The 18,651-nt window shown below is 46.8% G+C and overlaps 1 protein-coding gene across 8 annotated transcripts in view; it reads right to left on the reverse strand.

Moving 5' to 3' along the window:
* The window catches only part of nipbla (NIPBL cohesin loading factor a), a 58,851-nt gene that overhangs the window by 39,652 nt on the left and 548 nt on the right, over positions 1-18,651 (reverse strand). The window contains exon 1 of one of the 8 annotated variants that reach the window (XM_035436269.1): positions 16,033-16,300. The exons of the other annotated variants lie outside the window; for them this stretch is intronic. The gene's annotated coding sequence lies outside the window, so the exon portion shown is untranslated. Of the gene's footprint in view, positions 1-16,032; positions 16,301-18,651 lie in introns of those variants that run through there. 8 annotated transcript variants of the gene reach the window in all.

Consider the following 18,651-nt stretch of genomic DNA (forward strand, 5'->3'; position numbering starts at 1 on the left):
ACACAACGTGTGTCTGTGGGGGGTGGGGGGAGCCGGGGGGGGGGGGGGTTTACAGCCTTATTACCCTAACCCTACCCCCCACTGTTTCTAGACTTCTGTCAAAATTGTCCTGTTGCTACTCTATACTCATCTTTTCATTGAACAGCAGCTTCCTAGATGATGCAGCCACAAGATAAATACACAGGTCTAGTCAAATTAAGTTAATCTTCTTTTTCCCGAAAAAGTGTTTTATATTAAAATAAAATATTAATTTTATTGTTCATAAAACATTTAGAGTTTCCTCGCAAAAACATGCATGCTGCAAATTTCATAACATAAACTACCCTCCAGGTCTGAGGTGCATCCACCGGAACACCACAGCATGATGCTGCAGGGTTCTGTTCTGCAGTCCAGCCAGGGAAAGCAGGATCACGACCGACTCAAAAGCACTGCGGTCTTCAGGCTTGAATCTGGACTAGCCTTTAGTGTGGACTGCAGAAGCTTGGAAGGAAAGCTCTACATACTGGAAGCTGGCAGCCAAAGGATGTGTCTTCAAAGCGATAGCTGTTTCACATCATTTAGCATATGCTGATCAGCCCAGACAGTTTTTTAGCATACAATGAAGGATATTTTAGATACTAACTGGAATGTCTGAAAACTGGCCTGTTTCACATTGGCTGGCGTGGAGGAATTCGGTGTTGGAGCTCTGAAGCAGGAGAATGCACTCTGAGTCACTGAAAGCAGCTTGTAGAGCCTCCCTCCAGAGGCTGGTTGTGTGCATATCGCCTGATTTCTCCACAATAACAGAGTCTAATCTTACTTTCGGAGGGAACCGTTTCCTACGGAGCGTGCAACCTGAGATCGCTGCGCTGAAGGAAAGCGTGGCAGGACTTCCTGTATCAGCGTTACTGACAGGGTCCCTGGGAGTGAAGGGACTGAGCAGGAGACATGGGGAAGGAAGTACCGCCATGATGGAGAAGCACAAGCACCGGTGCTTTCATGCCAATAAAGTTCTTTGAAATTCTGAAATACAGAAACTGATGCTTATGTTTATAATAGTTAATAAATGCTCTAAAATGATGACATTCAGAAGAACCCAGTCCTCCCCCCCCTCCTGGAAGAGGTGGTCTAGGGTCACTTCTGACAACTCGACTTGAGAACACACCAGCAAGTGCAGGGCAAAGCAGCACAAACAGTGGCTCACCAACTGTTCAAAATGACAGCCCAAAGAGAGCGAGCGCGCACGCACACACACACACACGCACACACACTGCAGTTTAACACAGAGGTCGGGTACACATTCAGCAGCACTGACTCCTACAGCTCCAGAGTGTCACTCTTACAGTAACTGCATAGAATGAGCTGCATTTTGGAATTACTCTGAAACATTTTCCTGCTTTAAACCACAATGGCCGAATAACCCAACGCCTGCCACTGTAAAGTGGGTTAGCGGCCAGACACTGACGTAACCATCCAAAGCATCATTCACACCTTCATTAAAGGGAGACCATGTGGTGCGGTCAGCATGGCCGCAGGGCATCCGCCCTCCTAAGAGCGCCCCCAAGTGGCCAGGGTTCGTTTCCTCGACAGCATAGTGTCATAGCGTTTGTATGGCTTTTTTTCAGCTATACACAGCACAGTGTATAGAAACAGGAAGAATGCCGAGCGAGGTCAAAGGTCGCGCGGTCGGGTTCAAACCACCAGCATCGCAGCTCACAATGAGCATGCAGACAATGCTGTACAGTCTGCGCCACGAGACGCCCCAGCGATCCACACTTTGAAAGGAATTAAAAAGCTGGAGGGACCTCGAGCTCACGGCAACAGCTCGCCTACACAGGACCGTGCTGAGAAGCTCCTTCCTTTGAAGGCTGGATTTATTTTTAATGCACAATTAAACATTTTATTTCCAACTCTACCCTGACTGGCGGTCTGCAGTGTTCTCCTGCCAGCTGGTGTGCTCTCAGGCCAGCCGGTCACCCGCATTCCAGAGGGATGGTTCATTTGATATAAAATAAAAAATAAAGGGGGGAAAAAAACGAAGACAAATAAATGCTGTCACTGAAACCCCATCAGGTCAGAAAATGCGCGCTCCTCCAGCTCCAGAGGTACAGGGCTCTGCAGAGCTCCCCGTTTAGGGGCATCCCCTCCTGAAAACTGAAGTGTGCTCCCAGCCTGCAGCGCGCATGCTGAACCGCGACGGGGCAGGCAGCCGGGACGCCGGCGTGGGGACGCGGGCGTGGGCTCCAGGACGCTCAGGCTGAGCTTTTTAGGAGCGTGTGTCAGTGCATACAGCGTGGGTCTGCTTCAAAACCGGCTCTCTCTCACTCTCACACTCTCTCTCTCACTCACTCTCTCTCTCACTCTCTCTCTCACTCTCACTATCTCACTCTGGCCCAATAAACAGCCGGCTCCAACAATGCAACCTGGCAAAGATGCCGCAGTGTGATCAGGGTCTCTGTATTTAAATGCCCTTATCAACCAAACCCCAGGCAGGGTGCTGGCTTATTTTTAGCCTCTTCGTTAAACTTCACATTCCCCTGCAGGTCACATCCATTAAACATGAAAAGTATTTCCATTTCACTATTAAACAGCATAAATAAGCATTTGAGTGAAAATGATCTGCATTGCTCGTTAGGAAGAGATCCAGTACATCCAACACTAAACACACAGCCTGAAGGAGACAGCCCAAAGCCTAGCTGGACTGTGATTGGAGAGCGAAGCTTTGTGAACGTGTAATGGGTGGAGCCATCGCAATGTCAATCAACTTCCCGTGCGAACCAATCAAAATGCAGTTTGTACAAAAATAACAAGCATTTCAGAAAGCAGCAAGCGACTTGCACAGGAAACCTCCACGACTCTTAAAAGCTCATGACAGTTCACTCCTGTCACTACTGTGCAAGATGTTTTTTTCCCCCATAATTCCAACAGTGTCCGATAACAGACGAGCAGAGAGCAAGTCCAAAGAATCAGCATCGCCAGCGCACTCCACTCCCACTGATCTCAGGCTCTGGATTCTGATTCAGGTCTGTACAGCGCAGACATGCTGGGATTCTGATCCAGGTCTGTACAGCACAGACACGCTGCTGCAGGAGGTCTCGCAGAACAGCGAACGGCCAGAGAACTGGAGGCTCAGACGTACCCGGCGTGCACCCCGTGCCGTTTTCCAGGTTTTAATGAAGAGGAGAGCAGGCCCAGATGCCCGTGGCGTGCCGTGTTCTCGCAGCGGCGCTGGACAGAGAGCAGCGGTGCCGGACAGAGAGCAGCGGTGCCGGACAGGGAGCAGTGGCGCCGGACAGAGAGCAGCGGCGCCGGACAGGGAGCAGCGGCGCCGGACAGGGAGCAGCGGCGCCGGACAGGGAGCAGCGGCGCCGGACAGGGAGCAGCGAGCGTCGCCTGCGAGCGGCGGCCCTTTTTGGCGGTAAATAAATAATCCCGCGAGCGCAGGGATCCAGCGGTCCAGCCTCCCCCCCCCCCCACAGAGCAGACGGCCGTCCCCCACAGCAGAACTCCTGCAGGGTAAACACACACCTCCGAGTCGTCTCATTTCCTCCTCCATCGTTCTGTGAGCATTTAGGCTACAACCCCTCCGCATGCAGGACACAGCTGCCTGTCCCAGGCCAAAAATAGCTCTGTTACTCCAGCGCGACTCTGGTTCCAAAATCACTGAAGTGAATAAGGAGCCTCTCCGCGCGCTCTCCTGCGTCTTAGGCCGAGCCCTGTTGGGACACCTCTATCTGCCCTTCTTGGCTGTGTGCAGTTTTGCAACACCGAGGCAAGAAAGAAAAACACCCTCCCTTCCTCCCCTTCCTTCAGCGAGTCTCAGAATGAGGAAGAAAACAAGCGTGAAGCGTTGACGGGCGGGAATGAAACACATCCCGCTTTGCGGTGCCAGAAGGAAGCGGGCAGAGAGATCGATGTGGCGCATCAGCCAGAGGCTTTTAATATACGCCCCGGCCGCCGGCAAGGTCACTGCGCGACTGTGCGACTGCGTGGATGAGCGACTGCGCAGATGAGCGACTGAGCGGATGACCGACGGCGGGTCGGGCTCCGGCGTTAGCCCAAAGCCCTGACGCAAGCGGCTCTGAGTCACAGGCCCTCCCACGCGCGCGCGCGCGGGCAGCCAGGTGCCCGGCTCATCCAGGCTTTGCTCCCGTGCGCCGCCACTCCTCAGATCCCAGCTGCAGGCGAGACCACAGCTCACAAGCCGAGGCGCAGGACAGCATGCAACAGCGCGCAGCTCGACATGGGACAGCGTCCAGCTCGACATGCGACAGCGCGCAGCTCGACATGCGACAGTCTCTGTCACTGCACACACTCGGGGCACGAGGGCTGCAACAATCAGACGTTACGTGGTACGGTTAAAACCAGAGCGATAAGCATTCAATACCCCACAGCACAGGCCTTTTTGATGTGCAGGCTTGATTCCAAGGCATGAAAACTCTCAGCCAATCAGCAAGTGGATGGTGAACTTCGAAAGCCGCGAGAGAAACGACTGAATGCATTTTGGGTTTTGAGGGCATGTTCGGTGTTCCAAAAGCTCAGCCTCAAACGATGCCAGAAAAATGTGAACGAAAGCCAAGCAACAAGAACTTGTTTTATGGGTTCATGCAAAGTGACGCACGCTAGCGTAGAAACAGCACACTGCCCGTGCTTTAACTGCACATTAACAGAACAGCAAATTTCCCTGAGACCACTTTCAAGAATTCACCTTCCCCGAGCAAACTTCAAATGAAAACAAGCTTCCCGAACAGAAGCAAGCTAAATATGAAACGGTGATTAATAGATTAACTGCAGACATCTTGCACAGTCCTACGTGCCCGTTAAAGCTGTAGTTAGCCCATAACCCAAGATGTAAATAAGCATTCTGAGAACAGGATGCACAGCACACAGAGCCACAGCTGCTGAAAATGCATTTACAGGGTTTTCCCGACACAATCTCCAAGCTGGCCGCTGCGGTCATTTTCCGAGCCGCCTGGACACAAAACCGCGAGCGGCGTCGGCAGCAGTGAAGGCCGCTCCAGAAGCAGCGAGCGGGCCAACGCTATCGTTTGAGCCTGCAGCGGCGGCGGTACTGCAGAGTGGAGCTGCAGCGCAATCAACGCTAACGCTCCTCAGGGACAGGCCCAACACCAACGAAGAAGAAAAGCCGCTGCACTGCTACTGCTGTCATACAGTGAGGCTAGCGACAACGAGCCCCTTCCAGCTGCTGCTGTCACACAGCGAGGCTAGCGACAATGAGCCCCTTCCAGCTGCTGGTGTCACACAGCGAGGTTAGCGACAACGAGCCCCTTCCAGCTGCTGGTGTCATACAGCGAGGCTAGCGACAACGAGCCCCTTCCAGCTGCTGCTGTCATACAGCGAGGCTAGCGACAATGAGCCCCTTCCAGCTGCTAGTGTCATACAGCGAGGTTAGCGACAACAAGCCCCTTCCGGCTGCTGGTGTCATACAGCGAGGCTAGCGACAACGAGCCCCTTCCAGCTGCTGGTGTCATACAGCGAGGCTAGCGACAACGAGCCCCTTCCAGCTGCTGGTGTCATACAGCGAGGCTAGCGACAATGAGCCCCTTCCAGCTGCTAGTGTCATACAGCGAGGCTAGCGACAATGAGCCCCTTCCAGCTGCTGGTGTCATACAGCGAGGCTAGCGACAATGAGCCCCTTCCAGCTGCTAGTGTCATACAGCGAGGCTAGCGACAATGAGCCCCTTCCAGCTGCTGGTGTCATACAGCGAGGCTAGCGACAACGTTGCCCCTTCCAGCTGCTGGGGTCATACAGCGAGGCTAGCGACAACGAGCCCCTTCCAGCTGCTGGTGTCATACAGCGAGGCTAGCGACAACGAGCCCCTTCCAGCTGCTGGTGTCACACAGCGAGGCTAGCGACAACGTTGCCCCTTCCAGCTGCTGGTGTCATACAGCGAGGCTAGCGACAACGAGCCCCTTCCAGCTGCTGGTGTCACACGGCGAAGCTAGCGACAATGAGCCCCTTCCGGCTGCTGGTGTCATACAGCGAGGCTAGCGACAACGAGCCCCTTCCAGCTGCTGGTGTCATACAGCGAGGCTAGCGACAATGAGCCCCTTCCAGCTGCTGCTGTCATACAGCGAGGCTAGCGACAACAAGCCCCTTCCAGCTGCTGGTGTCATACAGAAATCTGCCACAAGGGTCCTTTCTCTCTCTCTCACTCTCTCTCTCACTATACTGTATGTATGTATGTGTGTATATATATATATATATATATAACACATACATCCACCTCCCACACCCCTGTAATTTTCCTAGAATACAGGGACACCCTGTATAGAAAAATGACACCACCACCCCCCCCCCCCCCCAGGCACTGAATGAATTATAAAAAGTGACAAGTTCTTCTAAATCATGACAATATAAAATATTTAAATTGAAACAAGGTAAATGAATGCATGTACATGCATGGCCATGTTTAAAATTAAGCATGGTATTCATTTTCCAGAGCACAGAAATATGACCCTTGCATTGTGATAGGGCAATACACAGCAGTCATATTTATTTTGGTACAAGGTCAATTTTCTACAGCACAGGGAAAAAATGACCCGTAATGTAGGCCTTGGTTTTTGGGTTTGGGGTTTTCACAGTTTTCCATAGCACAGAAATGTAGAAATCCAAACCATCATAGGTTATGCAACTGAATAAATACTGAATAAAATATATTTTATCACTTTTCCATAGGGGGTGTCACTTTTATATAATAGAAAAATGACCAATTTTTCCACCTTACAGTGGTTTGTTTTTTGACAACTTTTTCTACCAAAATAAAAGCAAGTTGCTGTTTTCAGAGATTAGAACTGTGACCACTGCTGACGTCGTGCGTTGCATTGACGGAATTCAGAACTGTCAGCACATCCACCAGATGTTTGCAGCAGGAAAAATTTAGGAAAAAACTCGTTTTGAAACTTAACTATAAATATGATTAACTTATCTTTTATTCATATTACTTTGTATAATTAACTAATAAAAATAAAGTACTTTGAATTCTTTACATATTGTCCCAAGGGCAGGAGCACGCCGGCACAACCTGTGATATTAATTATGACTCCAAATATATAAATGTTTCATGGAGCAGCAGCAGAATAAAAAGCAATAATAAAGTGTTAAATAATGAACTCTGAACAAACATCGCTAAGCTAAGTAAAGGAAAAACAATACATAATACCCCTATGTACAGACTGTGGGGAAATCTTATTTTAAAAATAATACAGGTATTAAACAAACAGGGGTGCGGTGAATCTGATTCTTCTAAATGTCTAGTTTCTAAATCGGGTGAGTTTAACATCTCTGTTACCATACAAACAGCTGCAGGTGCATGATTTTTACACGGAAAGCAAAAAAATTGGGGTCCTTTGAATGCAAGGCAACACAAAGCTCTGCGTAAGTCTTTCTCTCCCGCAGAAGCACTGGATTCTAACTCAGAGAAACTGGAGAGGAATGGATTCTAACTCAGAGAAACTGGAGAGGAACGGATTCTAACTCAGTGAAACTGGAGAGGAATGGATTCTAACTCAGAGAAACTGGAGAGGAACGGATTCTAACTCAGTGAAACTGGAGAGGAATGGATTCTAACTCAGTGAAACTGGAGAGGAATGGATTCTAACTCAGTGAAACTGGAGAGGAATGATTCCTCTGAATGTCTACAATACAATGCAGACTGGATTCAGACAATGCATTCGCCCAAAGAACTGTGGTCCACTCCGATTTGCATACTGGGAATCACAAATCTGGCCGTCCTGCAGAGGGAAAGGACTCCAACTCACTAAACAAGGCTGGAATGAGCTCCTCAGAACGACTGCTGTGCGAATCAGACGAGGTTCAGACGCCTCAGTCACCCTAGGGATCGCGGCTGTGGTTCAACCCCAGCGCGATTTCGGTTGGAATACCGTCATTGGCTGATTCTGAGCCAGGAAAAACCCTGACTTACCCACACTGGGCAAAGCTCTGGGTAAGGGAGGCTTGATATGGGATTAGCACTCTGGAATTAAACGGGAGGAAGTACCTGCCGTTTCACAGGCGAGCAGACAGAACATCTCAAAGCCAGGAGACGCTGTGTGTGTGACTGCAGTGCCACTCCAGCTCACAGCTCATAAATGTTTTTTTAAGTCCCACGTCCCCTCGAAGACAGACCCACAGGGGAGGGAAAAACTCAGTACAGAACTAAAGACCCTAAATTTGAGAGGGCGTGTTGAGGCCTCTGCATGTGGCAGGCTGGTCTCTGGTGGTGAGCCTGGGGGACGGGTCACGGTCGCTGGGACACACACGCGCAAGCATCTCCACAGCTCGCTCCAAACGCACACGTCTCCACAGCTCGCTCCAAACGCACACACAAGCGTCTCCACAGCGCGCTCCAAACGCACGCGCCACGCTGCGACCGCACAGACGAGGAGGCGCCTCCCCGCTCGCATGCCCATCCCCCGTGCGAGCTCCGCCCCCCACCCCCACGCTCACCAGTGACAGCTGGGAGACAGACAGCGCTGCCCAGCAACACAAAGGAACAGATGCGCTCCTGCACAGCGTTACACACTACACCATCCCACGCACGCTTTAGCACACTGTAACTTACGCACTGCAGTCCTGAGTAACAACTCCTCACCCTCACCCCCACACTTCATCACACCGTTACAACTGTGCAACTCACTCAGTTCACACTGCTCCACAATTTAAAACAGCGTTACGTACACATTACAGAACCTGGGTGACGACTACTCAAACTACTCCACCCGTCAGTGCTACTGTGCTAGCAGAACTGTGTGACAAACACCATACCACTGCACACCTGAGTCCACCAATCACAGCGCAGACCTTCAGAGCACATGACAATACACCACACCGCAAATAAACAAACCAACGCCCAGAATCTATTACACACAACACACATCTCCAACACAGAGTGCTCTACACCACACTAAAGCAGGCTGCACATATGCAAAGGGGAATGCTAATTACACTGCAGCGGGCGTCAGTACGGCATCACACACAGCAGAGCCTGTCAAACACAACGCACGTGGCATTACGCCATTCTCTGTGATGCCTTTCTGCAGTGCCACACAACACAACACGCATCACGGTCCGTCCCAGGTTTACGTCACTCACAATCAGAGCCAAGCCCAAGGGCAAAAAGCACATGACCAAAAGAAGCACATGACCAAAAGAACCGCGTTACTGTGGAACCAGAGAGCAAATCCCTGCTGAAAGCAAAGGCCGTTACTGTAATTAATACATGCGCACAAAATAAATGTACAATAAAAATATCATCTGAGATGCAGGCAAGAAGAACCCTGAAAAGTAGCAGAGGCCATTCCAATACATATATGTATAAATGAGCATGACGCACCCTGAGCGTGAACCACCCTCCACGAGAATCAGAACAGTGTGGCAGTGATCTCTGTAGTATTTGCTCATTTAAATCAAGAAATTGCAAAACCGCGAAACCACAAAGTTGCATTTTTACTCTGCCACTACTGAGGCAAATTCAGCTGGTCAAAACCGAAATAACACACATCACCCGTGTCAGGTTTGTAAGAGAACTATATTTATCAAACTGCTGATAAAACTTACTTTGCAATTCTAGTGCTAGGAGTGCAGATTTTAGTATCAGATTCCTACGAGCACAGATCACTGTAATTGATCTTTGACCATACCTGACAAACTCTACTTTATCTGGCTGACAAATTAAACACTTCCTTCATCATGGTGTCTGCACACTAGCCCTTCTTCAACCAGATTCTTCTAGCTAATTGGTCCAAAGAATTTTCCAAACAAACGACTCTAGAGTAACAACGACCAAAGTACATTTCCCCCAAACAGGCCGTACACATCAGTGTGAGCAGGGTGCAAACAGCTGGCATCAGATGTCACGCCCACCGGGACCAGAGCCCTACACCTCTGCTGCACGGGCTGGGACAGAACTGAAGGGTGACCTCATCACTGCTGAGGATCGCTGCAGCCGGCTGCAATGCAAGCAGCGGTGTGCAGACAGTAATCACCGCTGCCCCTGCTCAAAGGCTCCTGTTCACACAGGGGCTGTAATCAGCGCCTAACTGCTGCTGTCTGTAAACTGCGCACATCAAGGGGAAGTCTTTCAACTTTACACATCAGGTAAACAAAAGGCTACAGTGGAATATTATTAATAACCCGAAAATTATTATTAGTACATTACTGAAATGCATGGATAAATAATATAAAACAACAGTCTGCTCTTACAAAATTGGTTACTTTCGAGCAATAAGCGCACCTGCAGAAGCACAGCTAGATGTTCTGAGCACGACAACTTGCAAGAATGCCCTACAAGCATTTACGTAACCATGACTACAACCGTCACTTATTTGCATGTAACAAGTTTCACTGTTACTTTCATCTTCCATTGAGGGCTGTGATGAGTAAAATGAGTAAAATGTGCTTTCCCAGAGCACACAACCAAACAATGCCTGTAGTTAAAAGATGCAGACTTTCTATGCATGGGACTGGTATACGATACGCTGAGTCTTTCACCACCCAGATTCAGGTGCGTAAACCTACACACACACACACACACCCCCCCCAATGTATGACAATCAATTACAACACAAGCTTAAGGACCAAAGCTATTTTTGGAGCCTTGTTGACCTTTGTCAAGCAAAATGAAAATGCTTTTGAACCGGCATCAAAGAAAAACTTTTTCAAATTGGGCTTTTCTGAAAGAGAAATTGGTAAAAAAAAAAATCTTTTTACTCTTTTTAAAAAAAGATCTTTGTCCTCTTCAGATATCTACTCACATGTGAGCAGATATCAGCACTGCTTCAGCTGCACGACTGACCACAGTCACACAAAAAACTGTCCACTAAAGAAGGGCCCAACTTTTCACATCAATCTTCCAAGGCTTCAAAACAAAGCTTCGCGAACCTGCGCCAACGTGTGTGTACAACAGCCTGGGACGGGGAACCGCGTGCGCACCACGCAAGAACAAACCATTCTGAAAAGCGCGGCGGGTTGCTCTATGATGATCGACGAATCGAGGGTACAGATCGAACAAATACCGGAGCACGCTGGGTCACCGAGCTGAGCCTGTTCTGGGCGCCAGGCATTCAGAGAGAATAACCACAGCATTCAGAGAGAATAACCACAGCATTCTCAGCAAGCACCACACACGCGCAACTCAGACAACACCCTCAAGCCTTCTCCTACAACTCCTGTCTGCAAATCTATTACTCCTGACATCCCAACGTCTTGAAGTGTTACGAGAACTGCCTCGAGAATTAAGCAATTACCCTCCAACAACTTGCAGGTTGAAGGTTTCAGCGAACAGTAATATTTTTTTCTTCTTTCCAAATAATGCTCAAAAAGGCGAAGGAAGGCATAGAAATGGGAAATACGGTGACAACTCCAGTTTAGGCCAAAAGCGCAGAGAGAGAGAGAGGCTAAAACAGCAATGGCTGTCCACTGAGCTCATCCAGGGCAGCGGGCGCAGGGTTGCAGTTTGTGAGGTCACCAAAACAGGAAGAAGTGAACAACCGCCTACAACAAACAACTACACCTCCCACCTCCGACAGCACCTCACACAAACACAGGATACGGTCACTGAATAAGCAGCCAACGACCACACAGTCGGGTTTCTAACAGCAGGCAAGTCTGCTAGCTTCCACGCCTGTTCTCAAGCACGCGTTTAACAGAGAAGGTCAGTCCACTCCGATTTCAAAGGTAATGGATAAAACAGCGTAAATATTATTCTGCAACGCCATTTTAAAGGCGGCAATAAACTACTAGTAATTCCCGCTTCAAAAATATTCTATTCGAAAATATTCCACAAACTGTGAAACAGTTACAAATGTGACTTGCTCAAAGTTGTTTAGCGATGTACCTCACAGCACCCTGTTGCCTCTAGGTGTTAATGCGTAGACTTACAGTAGATTCAAGCGCTCCAAACCGAAAGGGGAAAAATATTCCACAGATCAGCGGGAGGCTGATAAGAGCAGGGAAAACCATCTGGAACGTTCCGGGTCGCCAGGACACTGGGCCACAGAGCAAAGCGTAAACTTCTGTCACAACAAAATGAAATGTCACTGGCAGCTTGCAGGGAATCCCCAAAACTCCCTAAATCAGCATTAAGTAGGCTAGGCCTTTCATCCATTCATTCTCACTTACTGAGGTCATTTCAGATGAAAATACACTTCTGAATTAGGGGTGAGAAAACATTTGACTGCTGAAATAAATTATTTTTTAAAAATCAGTAAATAGCACCAGCAAGGAGGTACTGAAATACACTGTATAAACGAGACCAACGTCGCATGTAAAACAGAAAGCATCAGGACTCCAAAACCAATTAAAGCAACAGAGAGGTGTTTAGAGAATCCACCAATCCTACAAGCACAGCTGATTAATCACAGGACTAGCTGCATTGTTCTGACCCGTCTTGCCTTTGGCCAACCCCCCCACCCCCTTCCACCAGCTACACGCTACGGCGGTAAAGCGCCGAGAAGCTTCGGATTACCGCGCGCTCCGCGGTGTCAGGAAGGAAGGCAGCGCACATCTGTGAGGAGAGCGGCGGAGGTGGCGGCTAAGGCCTCTCTGTGGGGGCGGGGCTCCACCCTGCCCTGTTAATGAGACGACCAAAGCCCTGTCAGAGTAGGCTCCGCCCCCGCCCCTTCCCCCACCTCAATAGGACAATCTGTAACCCCGCCCCCTCCCCCCTCCCCCCTCCCCACCGACATCTCCGCTCTCGCAGCACCAGCTCTGAGACCCAGATCCATTCTTCAGTGCTGCTCTTTCACACCACTGCAAGGGCCGATTCCATTTAAGGACTACGATTATTTCAACTCTAACAGCAGCAAATAGGTCAACGCTGCACTGCCGATAGCCAATGACAGTTATACTTCGTATTTTCTCCTCTTACTTCTAAATACGCACACATTACATTACATGCACACAGGGAGGAGTAAACAGACTGGGCATGCTTAACAGACCTATATGGAGACAGTCACAAACATGCAGGTAAGGATCTATTCAGGTATGAGTTATTTTTGATCCTGACTGGCTTTTAGCCCCTGGAATGACAATTCATGAATCTGCAAATTCATGAACTTTAATTTCATACATTTTTAAGCTGGTGTTACCTTTGGCACAGCTATATTTCAGCTTAATTCTGCTTCAACCTGGTTGGCCGGTTGCAGTCAACTAAACTGATAACAGCTGACCAAGCAATTTCATCCCAGAAAAACACAAACAGACACGAATTGTACATTGTCATCATTCAATTAAAAGAAATGAATCAATCTTGCAAAAAGAAGGGGTTACTAAATCTGTAATATAGTTTTGCCTGACTTATGTTTTGGGTGTTTATCAAATCAATACAGCAATCTATTTCCCCATTTACCACATTGAGACTCACTGGCTTGAATCAAGAAAAGTTATTAATTAAGCTTTAATTAGCACGCATGTAACATATTTTGAGATGTTCTTGAGCAACAGCAATTGTGGAAGGCTAGAATTCAAATGCTATACATGTGAAAAGGCTCCTAAAGCGCATGCACTTTCATCATTCCTTAAGATCATAAATCAAGAAGTGCAATTTTTTCATACATTCCATTACTTGTAGCTGACAAACAGCTACTGGAAGCAATCAATTTTCAAATAAAAACAAATCAAGCAAAAATGTATAGATACGACTTTAAAAGTGTTATGAGTTATGGAAGAACTTCGTTCCAAGGTCAGTACGCTACATGGAGACTCACACACAATTAAGAAATGGAGGAAGATGGCAAGATGGCTAATTATCACGCAGAACAAATGAACCAGCCTCTTAGCAGACCCATCTCATTCACTATTTTAGGACCTGCTGAACACACATATATTGACTCTTACGTTATATCCCACTCTAGATATTACAGGAAACACTTAGAGGATCCATCTTCCAAATGCTGCCAAATATTTTGGATTTCTACAGGACATCAATCTTATCTAAACTGCAAATTGCCAGTTACGGGGTAAGTAAGTTAGTGAGGGGGAGGGTAGGGGCTTCCAGCTCACTTTGGACATACGGAAGAGTCAGATTTGCCTCTTACACACTCAGGCAGTGCTGGCTGCCACATTGGCAGGGTTAAATGATCACATGGTGCTTTCACAACTGGCACGTCCCATTTAATTTCACACGGTCTATGGTTTTCGACCACAAAATCATAGCAGCATTTGCTGACAGAGGTATAAAAAATTTTGGAACCCTAAGACTCAGAACAAGTTAATTTTGCCTTCTTGTTTATTTATTTTCTTGATGGAATATTTAACGTGAGCAAACCTTAAATATGGTTTGAAAACTACAAATAAACTAGAATGTAACTTATTACTGGAGAGTTTTACGAGTTTGAAGCATTCCTTGGCATTTCTACTTTTTTTTTTTTGTTTTAACCAGATCTTACAATTGCACTTCAATAAAACTTCCCGGAGCAACGTCACAGATTCAAGGTCATGCCACACTCGATCCCGGAAGCGTCTCCGTATTCCCGGTCACCGTGTGATTTCACCACAGTGATGAGACCACATAATCGGTGCAGGAAATTGCTGGCAGTTCTGGTACGTACCAGTGTTTTAACCTAGAGGGAACAAGACCAGGTCAAAACCTAGTTTATGGCTGGACCGGCCGACCAATGGTGTAACTTCATAACTCGGCCGACCAATGGTGTAACTTCATCACTCAGTGACTCAGACAAACATTCGTGTTTATAGGGCTGGCCCCGCTGTTGCGGTCCAGCCAAAAAAAGGCATTCGAGATCGTGAGCTCAGCTCTAAACCAGTCACTGTAGAGCTAAGCCAATCACAGCCACTGCTGCACACTGTGCAAAAACCATTCTATGGAACCATAAATATAACAAATTATGAAAATCTTTTGAATTGAGGTTCAAATATTATGTTGAAAACAAAACCCGTCTGTGAAATGAACGAATACAGCATAATGCATAAAATACTGACGTTAGTGCACGTCTTTCAAAGCACTGCATGGCTAAAAAGTCATATTAAAAACAATGCTCCTAAAATGCAAGTTACCCAGCAAGAGCAGTGTGTTTTTTTTATGGACAGCTGAATGAAAATAACGCTAGGGGTCCCCTGGCTAGAACTCAATAGGCCCAGAGCAGCTACGCATCCGTATGCACTTCCATAAACTGTCGCGTCTCGCTGTTTTCCACAGAACCTCGAGAAAGTTTGTCTCTGTTAAAATTAAAGACGGTCCCGTAACTCGGATACATGTGCACAGGCTTTCCTTCGCCGTTTATATGGAAGATGCAGAGGGACAGACTTCTCGCGTTTCCTGACTTTTATGATTCATTAAAATTTCCGTGAAAGGCGTCTTAGGTTCGATGCCAAGATAGCCAGTCAGCTAACATCCAATACCATATATTACGAACACTTGCACACGCTCCGTTTAGCTAACACAGTCCTTCTCGCTAACCCAATAAGCTAATGTTAGCCAGGAAACCAAAACACCGAAATCTGATTTCTAGTTACATAATCGCGAAAGGCAACGTATCGCGTTAATAATAAACCGTAATGCGTGATAGGCACCTTGGCGAACTTAGCTAACGATACCTGGCTGGACACTGGAGGAAAAAAAAACAATTCGTCTGAACAGGCCTCACGCCTGTAATGTATGAAATGCGATGGCATTAGCTAACTGGTTAGCTATATGTTGTCAAACCTACGGACATCTCTAATCTTTTTTTCATGGGAATATTAAAATGATATAAACACACATGGTCGCAAAGTGTAGGACTACATTTTAAAAAACAACACAGTGCGGCAGTATAATGGTGTATTTAGCATGTTTTGGTTCCAAAGGCTAGCCACATCGTTTCCATCCTCAGCACACTGGGGCGTTGTTTAGCCCGTCTGAAAACAATTCTGTGAGGCGCTAGCTAACGACCAGGAGAAACCCACTCACATAGACTACACATTTAAAAAAAACATATTACCATATCTACAACAAAAATTTGGACCATTTGGTAATTAAACAAAGATCCCTGCGTTTATGCAGGTACGAGTGTAAGGTAAATAACTGGCTAGTCTACCTGCTTTGATCGATGGAAAAGCAGGGCTCGTTAAATCTGGCGCTCCCATTTGGGCCCGGAGTCGTCCAGCTCACCGCCAGGCTGGTCAGATAGGAGCGGGCAGCCAGCACAAAGACAGGAATCTGAGATTACGGGGAGGGAGGCCTGCTCGGGGGCCCAGCGGGATCCACCGCCTGTTTAAAATTCAAACCGCTCGACCCCCTTTTCGCTAATGGCTCACTTGGCCCATCGATTAGACCCTTCCACTACCAATCAGCACGGGCTCTTTTTCCACAAGTCCTAACCATAGATACCATAAACAATCCATGACCAAACCTGAATATTATAGCTAGCTACAGTAGCGTTGTATTTTCAGCCTCAAAGTGTTAAAATATAGTAACTTCAATGCAATCGCAACAAAAAACGTAACCAGCTAGCAAGCTAACGTTATATAGAGCTGCGTTTAAGCAAATGCAAACTTGACTAGCTAACATTATCTACACAGTAAGTGAACACGAACTAGCTAGCTAAACACATCGCTAGCTACTTCTGCACTTTCGGTTTTCAAAAAATGTGAAGCTTCATAACTATTATAAATTATAGTGCACAATAATAACCTAGTCAGTCTGCTAGCTAGCTAGCTAAGTATACAAACTTGAACATCTTTGGAAATGCACCGCGAGTAACGTTGCTAGTCTATTTTACAAAAAAAAAAAACCTTAAATCGAAAGCTAACGTTATATTGAATTAACGTTAGCAAAGTTAGTTCCTCAGAAAACTACCTATCTACCTACCTAGTCTAGACTAGCAACGCAAACCCGTTCATTTGGTTAGCCTAAACTTGGATAGAAACGGTGACGGTCACATTTCTATATAACGTTAGCTAACTATAATCATGAGCTGTAGCGTTAGTTAGCCTACGTTAACTTAACGAATGAGTGCATTTTATTCAGACGATTTATGCACAGCACGGCTAACTTCAAAATTTACAGGCACGCTTCATCGATTAAATGAACGAGGACCACCCATTTCAACAATGCCCTCCCGCTATGTCGTTTCCAGATGTATATTGGCTAGCAAAGCACTCGATTGAAATAAACCATGTCGGCTTCGCAATGACAAATGCTTAGTCTAGATAATAACTTAAACCGCGCAAGCACATTGCAACACGGGGGCGTCACTAACGTTGTCGTTAATTATTAGTTACACCAACTCTCACCGTGCAGCTTAATGTATTCACACATCCGCGTTGAAATGTAACATTGCGCCAGCGATATTCATATCCAGCTAGCCTGCTATTAGTCTACTCACTTCTCATCTGGTCAGTTCTGGATGTTTATTATTTTAACCAATTGTATTTGCAACTCCATGCAAAAGTCCACTCAACATATGTATCTAGGATACTTGACGGCTATTACATATGCATACCCACTTAGCAACCATTCATTTGCATTAACTACCCATCATGGAAAAAAACAACTCAATAGCTAAATTAGCATCTAATATAAGTCGCGTTATTTAGATGGTTCCAACTATAACCAGTTAACTTGCGTGGGGTCCGACACTCTTTACAATTCACGCTCAGTTCATTGACAACTTGTGCATCTAACTTTACCCAGTTAACCTATGATAGCTAGCTAACCACATGTCACCTTTTGACTCGCAGAGTATACTCGTCTTCAGATTTTAAATTAGCCAGCGTTACGTCGCTAATCTTAACTATCAACAAACAATAAAATGTTTTGTTCAACTTGTAGCAGAAGATGATCGCATTCAAACAATTTTCTTCCACTAAGGCATGTCTACCTAGTACGATAACTTCAATTCGTATGCTGACTGAACCGGCTCGCTAGAGAGCTGTATAAACCATGACTATCGACCCCAAGCTAAATTATTCAGCTCACTAAGTTATTCCAGTCAAGCTCTTGTGGTGTTAGCTAGCACGCTAGTGAGCTGCTTAACTAATATGTAGCACAACCAACTGAATTACCAGTAACTTGCAAGAAATACACTACTGTTACCACAAGCCAAGAGATCCTTTAGAATAGCCAAGTTACCAACTGACTAGCCACCGACGCGGTCCCATACAGTCTGGTCTATATCAACAAAACACGTAAGGTTAGCTACCATGGTATCTAGCTAGCAGGTCCGCAAGCGATCGCGTAAGCTTAATGAAGCTAATCAATTACAAAATATCGCAAACACTATACGATGCCAACGTTAGTCAAGCAGAATTTATTTTACCTACGCTTCAGCTACCAAACGAGTTAGCATATTTATAACCCCTCTTCGTAACTAGTTACTTAGATATTCGAATCCCTTGTGAAAGTCATTTTCCCGTCTACCATTAAATACATAATGATCAGGTACGTTAATAATTGCTGCATCTAAATGCATCCCGTTTAATTAGTCATACTCCACTGCAGCGCCAGAGAGCTATTTCGCTTAAGTTACCCGATCATGTGAATGGTTGTTTTTATTGTTTCCCAGCGGCCTGATTCGGCCTCTAAAAATACTGAATCCACGGTCTCTACGTACGACACCAGCCCGGGGCCCAAGCTTCTCGTTGGGCAAAACGAGGCTAACACACAGCCATCAAGAAAAAAATAGCCGATTCGCCAACGGATTCCTCACAAGTTC

Source organism: Anguilla anguilla, chromosome 10, assembly GCF_013347855.1.
Source record: "Anguilla anguilla isolate fAngAng1 chromosome 10, fAngAng1.pri, whole genome shotgun sequence".
In the NCBI taxonomy this organism is placed as follows: domain Eukaryota; kingdom Metazoa; phylum Chordata; class Actinopteri; order Anguilliformes; family Anguillidae; genus Anguilla; species Anguilla anguilla.